Source organism: Mauremys mutica, chromosome 4 (assembly GCF_020497125.1).
Source record: "Mauremys mutica isolate MM-2020 ecotype Southern chromosome 4, ASM2049712v1, whole genome shotgun sequence".
In the NCBI taxonomy this organism is placed as follows: domain Eukaryota; kingdom Metazoa; phylum Chordata; order Testudines; family Geoemydidae; genus Mauremys; species Mauremys mutica.
The window spans coordinates 44,808,506-44,819,567 of NC_059075.1; the positions used below are offsets into that span (position 1 = coordinate 44,808,506).

General features: G+C 41.3%; 1 long non-coding RNA gene across 1 annotated transcript; it reads left to right on the forward strand.

The window, feature by feature from the left end:
* The first annotated feature begins 4,253 nt into the window (after positions 1 to 4,253).
* On the forward strand, positions 4,254 to 6,064 carry LOC123370509. The gene is made up of 3 exons (XR_006579440.1): positions 4,254 to 4,319; positions 4,932 to 4,988; positions 5,239 to 6,064. It is a non-coding gene; the product is annotated as an uncharacterized LOC123370509 (long non-coding RNA).
* The last annotated feature ends 4,998 nt before the right edge of the window (positions 6,065 to 11,062 follow it).

The following is an 11,062-nucleotide window of genomic DNA, read 5'->3' on the forward strand; positions in this document are numbered from 1 at the left end:
GGGGTATGAACTTGAACAGATTTTACTTTGATCAGCCTACTTCATACAAGAACAGGAGATAAAAGAACTGTGTAATTCTCTTAATTATCACATAATTGCCCCCTGACTGGTCGGGGAAATTGAAGACAAACTAAATTTGGGGGGGACCTCAGAAATCCCATAGCAAAACCAATTCTTCAAACCCTGCGGCCCAGCCAAGAAGGAAAGGAAAATATATAAAAGCAAGCAGCTCTGGGCTTTAAAAAAATAGTTTGATCATTCACTGAATGAAGCCCGTACTCCGACGAGGTGTAAGGACATAGACACACACAGTGAAATAAATTCCACCTTTTGCTACATACTTATATTTGGTCAAATATAGATTTACAAAATGAGTTTTCCAAATAATATATCATGTATTGTAGAACACTCTGAAATGCAAACCGACACCTGGTAGGCAACATGAGATGTTTAGCGGTGTATCTAGATGACATTACTTTGCAGCCCCGCCGCATAACACTGTCTATGCCGCCTGGAGCTGCAGGCTGCTCAGCACCACTGCAAATCAGGCCAGATGAGCCCTAGTCTGCCGCCCTAACTCACTGTCAAAGGGAGTTTTACCCCAGTAATTACCACACAGTCTAGCCCATTTTAAGTAGAATGTACCTAGTCCTCCATAGAACAGTGCTATAAGATAATACTCCACTTCAAAATGAAAACACGGGTGCAGCGCTTTGGGGCTTTGCACAGAAAACCTAATTGACCCGCAGCGGTTAAATATCAGGATTCAGACCTTAGCTGTGGAATACAGCCAGGATGTAATCGGCCTGGAAGAAATACTATCGGTGTGTATAGTAAAATGATTAACCAGACCATTCTGGTTCAAAATGATCTATCTGGCTATCTAGGTATCTAGCTATAATTCAGTCTACACTATAAATAATATATATTTCCAGGCTATGCATTAGATATTACGTTAGAATCTCTGTTTTCTATAATGGAGCAACAGTGACTACGATGGGGGAACCATATAGATAGAGTAGAGGGGAAATTATTCATTGCCAGCATGTAAAAAGTATATATTTTTTAAATATAGCGAATACAGTTTTTGTGCTTAGTTCAAGACAGAGCCACCAAAAAGGAAGGAAAGTCGTGTATTTTCTGCTCCATGCTCAGCTATCAAGTTCTTTGGTGCCTGCTTCTTCTGCTCTTTACACCTCTGCTCAAGAAGCCTTCAGTAACAGCAGAAAAATAAACTCGAGACAGGACTGCATGGGAAGGAGTGAATGCATCACTTTCATGCTTTTATTTTCAGCCAGTTCTATTGTTCTGCCAGGATCAAATTAATTCTGTAGAGCATGGTTTTACTATATTTCAACGACCGGTGTCTTACTCCCTGTTGCCTTACAGGACGCCAAGGAAATGGGTGAATTCAGGATCAGTCGCGCTGTGACTTTCGGACATTATTTTCCAGTTTATCTGGGAATTTCTGCCTTTTAAAAATGCTGTTATCTTTAATCAGCCACATGCTAGAAAGCTAAAACCACTGGCAACCATCAGGTTCATTTAACCTAATTAAATGCAAATAGGGAGTAATTCAGTATATTATGAGACCTCTTAAACGGTCTAAGTGGATTTTAGATGGTTTGAAAGATCCAAATCTGGAAATCGACCATGCTTTCCTTGAATGGGAATTTTTGAGTTCGCCGGGAATACGGGCTCGGATTTGTGTCTTCTGGCACAACCTAAGCAGTGCCAGCAATTTTTTCATTTCATCATTTTAAAACACTAGGTAAAGCGTACCTTTGGCAAGTTTTATAAGCAACGAGAAGAAACACACACGCCCAGATTGTCATAGGTCTAAAAGGAAATACGGATTTTTTTTCCTCCATAAAGCAATTTGGGCCCAATCCTGCTCCCCGGAAGACGACTGGAGCTGTACTAGTAACTGCAGCGAGATCAGGATCAGGCCCTAAATTCGCATCACTTTTTAAAACGGGGAAATCCTTATTTTTCTTTGAAGGGCAATGAAATCGTGAGACTCAACGAATGGGCGGGAAGAAAGACACATCGATATTAGGAAAGGAATATAACAATATCCCTTCGGTTTTGTTTGATCTATAAGGTCAATATTGGTATGTGTAACAGCAAAACCATTGTAGAGTGGCTATCTATTGAAAGAAATTAGTTAAAAACCGCTATATGGAATCATGAGAGAAATAGAATTTTCTGTTATTTTAGCCTTAAATTTTGCTGCATCAATAAAGTGTAAATATGGTCAAATCCTAGAAAACACATCTCACTTTAACATATGTCCATGTCTGGTTTTAAAATGACTGGGGGGAGGGGTTGATTTTTTTTATTGGTCAATGATCAGTCAATACAAACCAATGCATCCTGAACTAAGTGAACTATCTCCGCTGTAACTATAACTAGCCTTTAAAATAATCAATTGAATGGGTGTTGATTTTGCAGCAATATTATATGTAAAAACAATTGATTGCAGTAGCAGTGTACATAATAACTGTTCCTTTTTGCTATGAGACAATAGTGGGTCTAGATTTTTAAAAAATACTCAGTTTGGAAACAGTTTCTTTAAAAAACACACAAGACAGGAACGACACTTGTTAAAACACACTTGTTAGTGCACGTTCGGTTGTTAATTTTGACTTAATGCTGAGCCAGAATTACCCTTTTATATACCGAGAGCGGAACGTTCTCTGGGGATATAGGATTTATATGCATGCATTGCATGTAGTAACATATATATTTAATATGAATTTGTTTCCACTGGAAAAACACATGCAATGGAAACATATACAAATAAACAAAGTAGCATTACATGACAATAGCTTATAGATACTTATTGGTGTGTGCAGTTAAGGCTAGATTTTCCATTCCTAAGGCAAAAACTCGCATTAAACTGGGAGTTTGGGGGTATATAATGTTTGATGCCGATCAATAACTTAAAAAATCAGTTAACTTGGTGACTAAATTTACAGGTGATGCTGTAAGTCAAGTAATTGCTCCTTAATCAAAGCACGGGAGTCTAAATTTCCCAACAAATAAGTGTAACAACTAATAACTATAGAATGAACAATTGTCTATAATTTCCAAGGTCTAAAGGTCAATTTTCAGGAGGCAAAAGATTGAAAAACGAGTTAAAAAGGGAGGGTGATAAGGAAAAACACTGCCTTTGTTCTGGCTGGTTATTTCCCACTAATTATTCTACCCTTTGTGACAGAGTAACAGTTAAAGACAGATTAGTCCAAATAACCTTACATTTCATTCTCAATATAGTGCAACTTTCTGGCCCAAGACATTCCATGCTGTTTGTGTTTCTCCTCTTCGCCTCAAATAGAAACTCACTGAGATTTCACATCTTTGAACTTTGGACAGCTTACACTACCAGCCCTCACCTTTGTTTTCAGTCTTTAGGGTTTAAAACACATGCATTCTCCTGACAAAATCCAGCTGGGTTTGAGGTAAAGAAAAAAAAGAGGGGGGGGGAACCTTCAATCCCCTCACACTGCTCTCCCCCAAACTATGAAATGAAATTTAAATAAGATGAACACAATTTTCTTGTTATGGCACGACGGGGTTATTTTCACTTGTCAAACGGGCTTTGCAAAATTAAACAACTGAAGAGAAAGCTCGGTGCAATTGTTGACCATTGTACAATTATTTTTTAATTTGTCAGATGAACGCGTCTCACCATTCTCAAATCTTCGCATTGCTCCAAAACAGCTTCTCGCAGATGGATAATTGTTTTTTTAAAAAGTGTTACACACACACACACACACAGAGCGGGCGGGATACATTTTAAATAGTTACTCGTCCCAAATCTCAGCCTTGTACTATGTACTCTCCGCTGGAGCCCTGAGAGCATGATGCGGGGGGGCGGGGGGGGAGGGGGAATCGCTAGCAAGCTGGACAGGCAAGAACATCAGTTTCTGGAAACCAGCTGCTTTGCAATGATGCATTGCAGCTCTCTTGCGCTACAGCAGCTATAATCCGAATAGAACGCGCCGCAACTACAGCGCACTACGATCATATTCCAAGTACATAGGCAACTAGATCGAATGGCCAGAAACCAACCCTGCCCAATTCAGGCAAAACTCCCCTAGAAGTCGAGCCTTTACATTGAAGTAATGTGATTTATCATCAGGTTGAAAACTGATTAGTTAAAGGAGATCCCTCCCCACCCATTTTAAATCCCACTAGCTCTATATTTGCTAGAGTTGATGACGCAGAGAATCATTTGCGGCGAAAGAGCTGAAATATCTGGCTTGTAAACTAGGTGCCAATATTTCCCAGAGACCTCCTGAGAACGCTTCCAGGTGACTTTAATTGAACTCATTTCTGCTTGCGGATTCTGTCCTGGATCAGCTACTTCATACCGATAAAATAAAGCAGCATTAGTCGTTATTTTAAAATGAAATCACCTTTCTAAGCTGAAGGCAGGGGCATCTAGGCTCCCTTTTCTCTTCGAGGCGTTATAAATGAACATTTAAAATGTCCCTGCAGTGAGTGTTTACTTGGGTGCCTCGTGACCCCGGAGGTCTGTCTCCGTTTATGCTGATTCAGGAGGCTTTATAAAGCCCGCACTGTAGTGGCATCAGAGCGGTGGCTCGCGCATATTCTGTACTTGTGAATCTGCGAATTCATGCGAGCAGCAACGCCCGACTGCCACGACAACACTGATACAAAAGTGCAGTTGGGAGCCTGACTCCCCCTGGGGCAGATCCTGCCCCCATTGAAGTCAATTGCCAAACTCCCTTTCGGCTTCAATAGAAGCAGGATCTGGCCCAGGCGCTGCAGCACTATAGCCATTGTAAACATTGCCTTTGTGTGCTAGACTTTCAAATACTCGCCGGTTAATCATCTAAATCTGAAACGAACTGTGCAGTGGCTGACATACATCTTTCTCTTTATCCTCTCTATTCTCATAGCCAGCCATGCATTGACAGCGGACATACATTCCCTTCTGGTTATGACTGGCGAAAAATGTAAGCATATTGGTGACTAGGAGGTGGGGTTCCTCTTTATGACAACTTGGATTTCTCCATAGTAATAATGGACTCGGGTAGCATAAGAAACTCGTGGGGGCGGGGGATCTTTCCATGGCTGGAGGAGCGTGGGGCTTGGAATAAGAGAATGTATGAACTTAACTCAAATGTATGCAAAAAGTTTTCTAGTGATGAGATTATCTGATGTGACTAAGATATTTTCCTTTTGTCCCTTGTCTGGCTGCCTTAGCTAAGGAGATACCTTACAGCCTGTAGTTGTGTAACCATGGCATATAAAACGAAGAAGGGACGCAATACACCAGTTGGGCTCTACATTCAGTTTCATATCTATCTAAAATCAAATTCCGCCCAAGAAACGCAGGCTCACCCTCGACATAAAACACACACCGCCCAAGCCAAGCCCCCAACAAAAAAAAGTGCTGGTCCCAAACTGATAACCAACCACCCGACAGCTGAGGCAAATCTATGCGTTACTGCCGCCAAGGTGAGTTATATAATGTGCACTCGAGTCCTGCCTTGAAACAATACGATCTAGTCCTCATGTGTAAGAAACATTCTGCCCTTCCATACGAGAACAGCTGGCCAAGTAGAATGCTTGATTCAAAAACAACATGCAAGGCAGAACCTCATCAACTCTCCCCTCCAACATCCACAGCGGTCCAGAGAAAAAGCCTTTAGCCAGTGTAAGCCAGGCTAGTATTCCCCCTGCCCAATTGTTCCTTTGAGCCCCTATTAATGCGGGACATATGTTATCCACAGGCAGTAGGCAGCAGTAAGACACTGCCATCTAACTTGTTGCTCAACTTACGAGGCGGTTCTCATCTTCTCATCAAAAGCCGCCGGTCTTTCTTCAGCCTTATGGACAAAAATTTGAACAACAATGCTCGACCCCCTTCACTTCAAAAGCCGCTATCAGGGAGGCTACCCAGAGAATTTTCTCCCGGCCTTTCATTCCGAGTTTGAAAAAGCCACTACAGGGCCAAGGCGCTCCTAATACTCTTTGATGGGGATTGAATTCATTATCTCCAATAACACAATTGTGCTTGGCCAACGAAAAGAGCAAAGTAATACTCATCTAGAATTAGAGAGAGGGGTGAGAAGAAAGGGAGGGCGGGGGATGTGGAGACATTTCAAAGGCAAAGTGGGGGAAGCAGACAACACCTATATCGAAAATCGGCTTGGAAGTGGATGTCCCCGGCAGTTTAAATTACAGAAGTGTATTAAGTGGCGTGTTGTGCTGATCGGCGCGTTGGTGGTCTGACTGCCCATTACTGCCTTTGCTGGCGGAGCCGACGCTAAACAGGTTGGGGTTCCTGACATTTCTCTCGTAGAGATAGGAGGTGCAGTCCGGATCTGGGACCCGGCTGTGGACCCTCCTCATCTAAACCTTACAGCAATTCCTATGTAAACGGACCGCACTCCAGGAGGGCTGGAGGAAGGAGAAAGGATCCTATCCGGCTGAACCTGCCATTGCTAACCGCTCCTGATTTAAGTGCAATATGAATGTACCTACAGCTAATGGCACTGGATGACCCGCAGCCACCCAATCTTACCACCCCAACTTTACAGAAGTGCCTTAGAACCAAGAAACTGGACTCTGTAAAAAATGCTGCTCCACTGAGCAGAGCAAAACTCAGGAGTGTGCCCGGGAGAGATCAAGGCGGTGGGAATGTGCCTAAGCACAGAGCCTGACATCAAACATTATAGACCGTTAAATGCGGCACAGTTTGAGGCAAATGACTGTAAACAAACTCAATCAAACGTTAACACTTCCAGGGAAAACAGGAACAGCCAACCCTTGATCTGATCAAATTCAGCTACCACTCCACTTGGTCATGGGCAAAACTAAGGACTAGATTAAAATGAGGGATTAAAAGAGTTCCCTGCTTCTTTGTTTACAGCATGGCTGTTTTCTATCGGATGTTATTCAAGCAGGTTTCCTTTCAAAGCCAAGCAATATAGAGATGAATGTCTAAATAAATAGTGTGTGTATATATATATATATATTTATATTTGTGAGGGGTTTGGCGGTATGAACAGATGATATATCAACTGTTCACACCGCCAACCCCCGCCCCCACATAAATATGTTTAAATAAGATTATGACTTTGTATAAGGTAAATATGTAATTAAAATATTTGAGGAATAAGTCAGGGAGACCAGCACATAGCGGATAGTGGTAGGATAAAGAAGGGTTCAGAGTTCAAGACTCACCCTCAGGGCTATATGGTGTCATTGATTTCTAAGCAGAACTGACTGGAATCCATGGGGAGTTCTGCATCCCCCTCTCCATTCCCCCTTAAATATGGATGGTACAATAAGACCCTCTCCTTAGCTCTAGGACTTGTTTCACTGCACAGAAGTCCCTTTATTCTACAGCTCTTTAGCACCCTTCTGGATGTCTTTGGAGCAAGGTTCATGTGAAGAACCATCACTCATTCCCATTGCAATGTCAAGCCATAAATGGAGGGAGGAAGGGAGTGAGGACCAGACCTCAAAAGGTACTGAGTACTTTCAGCAAGGAGCCGAGCACCCCTGGGAAGTAATCCAGCTCCCATGGAAGTCAAGCCCATTAGCTGCTGTCAGATTTGGGAGTGATTAGTACCTTGGAGGACAGGACCCTAACAAGCCAGGCCTCACAATCTTTAGGGGACACAGTTATTATAAATTTTAAAAGAAGGAGGGGAATGAAGGTGTGGGGGTTTGGAGGTGGGGAGAAGGGAAAGATCATTGCTAAAATTCCAGTGCCTTGGAAGTTAACATTTAAATAATTGTATAATTGTGTGGGCAATTCTCTCTAGTGTTAAGGGGAGTTACCTTCATGGTAGTACTAGGGGGAAAATGTGAGTGTGTGTAGGGGGAAATCTAACTGACACAAGGGAAGGTCAACTGCTAAGGGACAGTTTAGAATCTTCAGGCTTTTGTGTATTAGTCAGACTTTTAAAATATTATTCATTTTGATGAGGGGAGTTATCTTTTATATTTTAAATCTTTCATGGAAGGTTATAAAACATGTATTAGTTAAACAGAAGACTGTCTCTTTAGGCTAATTTGTCCTTTAGATAAGGCATAAAAACCAAGGTCCTGACCACTTGCAGTCCGTTAATGACCCCATGACATTTCACAAGAGCAGGGGTCCCTGGCCAAATTCCACTTTAGGTCACCAAGACCTTCTTAACCCCTCCCAACCCCCCACCCCCGCTGTTCCAGTTTAATATGATAGAATCGGCCATCAGTTCCTACTTTAAACTAGGGCCAGATTCGGCATCCTTCTAGAAAAAACGAAACAACCCTCTTCCCATAAAAGCCCCTCCCACTCCAACTGACTTCTGTGGGAGTTTTGCCTAAGCAAGGACTGGTTTAGGTTACCTGGCTGGGTGGGGGAGAGGTCAGGGTCAGGGGAGAGAGAGCTTCTTCCAGACCTGTGGGGATTTCCCCATGTGCAATAAAGCTGACCCTATCATCTTTCCTTTCATGAAATAGGGCTGACCTTAACAGGATTATTTTATGTGGATTCCCACTTTGTGTTCTCAGGTATGCCCTGGAGAGTGGTTTGGGTGTTTTTTTGGCCCAAGTGTGAGTGTGGAAGCAGACTTGCATTGACTTCAGAGGAAGTGCAGCCTATTCAGGGAGTTCAGTATCTTTCCCACAGTTTGTAAAGCACTTTAGTTTGCTTAGATATTTAAAAAACAAAACCAAAAAACCCTCAAAAACATGAGATAAATAGGATCTTAATCTTTCTCCCATTGAGGGCAGTGGCAAAACTCCCCTTGTCCTCTATGGGAGCAGACCTCACATTTATAACACTGAGGTAAGTATATATAGGCCAACATGAATATATTTCATTTGGTAAAATTCAGATTTTACTGTGCATATTATTTGCCTCATTACATATAATGACTCCTCCAAAATATATTAAATGACCACATACTTCATGTGCAAAAACTGTCTTTTTACAAGGCTACTTACCCTGAATGTCAATATTCCACTACACATTTTCTAAATAGGCATTTACACAATAGACCTTAATTGCTACAAAGGAGCCCTTTGTCTATGAAAAATAATTTGTGTTATGCCACAGCACAAACCAAGGATTATGATTTTCAGGTTAGGAATAAGAAACAGGTACTAGTTAACTCCTAAGCAACACAGATTCTGTTTTCATGCAACAGTTTGTACTAATAAAAAGCAGGAGGTGACCCCATTCTCACTTCCTGGATATCTGAAAGTAAAATTATGACACCAATGGTCCTGGTTTTTTTTAAACTGTCCCTGTTTTTCCATATTACTACAAGTTACACAGAACACTATGCAGTGATAAGTGAAAATAAATAAGATAGCTTTATAGAAAGAGGGAAATCTATTACATTAAACATAATTGCTATTTTAAAAAATCACGAATCAGCAAAGAATGAGTGAAGCTGTACTCGAAACTTGCTATTTTAATTAATTCAATAAAAGTGATTTATTTTTAAAATATTCTTTCCATTGTTTATTGATAGCTGTGTTTTTCAAGCACCAATACACACCAAATTTTATTAAACCACAATGGTTAAAACAGGAAGTTCCTTCCTACTCCAGAGGCTTGTAAAATAACTGCTACCAAATAATGGGATATTGTTAAGGGCCCAATCCTGCAAATACATATGCGTAGTCCTGCATTTTAGTGGGACTACCCATGTGAATAAGGGTTTTGGGGATGATGCCCTTACTCTTCAGGCTTCACTTACTGTTGATTTTTATATATGGAAATTGACATTGATAAATCACATTTGGTAGTTTGCCTGCATATTAGTGTCCAAAATATTTTCATCTAAAGATATAATCATCAAATGCAGTATGTATGAAAGCATTTTACGTATTTTCCCTTTTTCAAAAACAACCTGCCCAATCAACCTGTATTTAAATGACCATTAAGATTGTTTGTGACAACCTGATTAAAGCCAGATGATTCTAAATTAAGGTTCACATTATCTTTTCAGTTCCGTCCATTAAGCAAAATGAACAAAACCAGCAATACACAGTAAGGTATAATGGGAAATACCTGTCTGCACTGAACTTACAGAATAGATTTACCCCCTTCACCATTATATCCCTCAAATTTTCCCCTCTTAACATGGAATTTCTTTTGGTGTCTTTTGTTGCCAGGGTAATGTTAAAGATGGACATTGGTTCTTCTGACATTTAAAAAGTAACCAAAGTTAAGTTCCTGCTAAATGGAGGGGGTGGGGGAGAGAAAAATAGGGAAACAAATCATATATGTATTTACACTGCATAATTTCGGGAGGGGCTCAGATACCACTGCGATGGGCACCATGTCTGGACCTACATAGAGAGGGAATCGATGGATAAGCTATACACAGAGAGCAAAATATCAATGATTGAAAACACAGTATCTTACTGCCTCTACCTCCTGGTTCAAAAGTTTTAAAATCCTTCCCCCTACCCCTTAGAACAGTATGGGGAGAAAACCAATTACTGGGAGGAATATAGTGGTCTCGCCTCTATAGGGCTAAAGTAGCCAAAGAGGTGCCGTGGGGTACTGAGAATGAGCGGGAGATGGATTGTGATGCAACTAATTTCCACTCTCCACCTGCCAGCAGAGTAAATCAGAGGTTTATTTTTCCTTTTGCTGTTTTTAGGAAGTTAGGGCAATCTGAAAGGGTGGTGAGTTCCCTTCCTATCTTGTCCCATTGCCAAGGTGGAATCAGAGCAGCCCAGGAACTGCAAAGTCTGCACAGAACCCTAAGTGTTCAGTTACACTGCTCATGCATAAGGCAGGCTCTGAGGATAAGAACCATGGGTATCACAGGCTACCACTGAGGTCAAAGGGAGTTTTGCAAGAGATTTCAGTGGAAGTAGAATGGGCTTTATTAGGTGCTGTGTGCCTTCAAGTCCTATTGGAGACAGGGACTGTCTCTTTACTGTATGTTTGTACAGCATGTAGCACAATGGCCCAAATACAAGTACTACTGTAATATAAATGATAACGTGAAATAAATAAACAATGCTGCTAAGTATCTCTAGGAGTTGATCAACACCTTGCAGGATT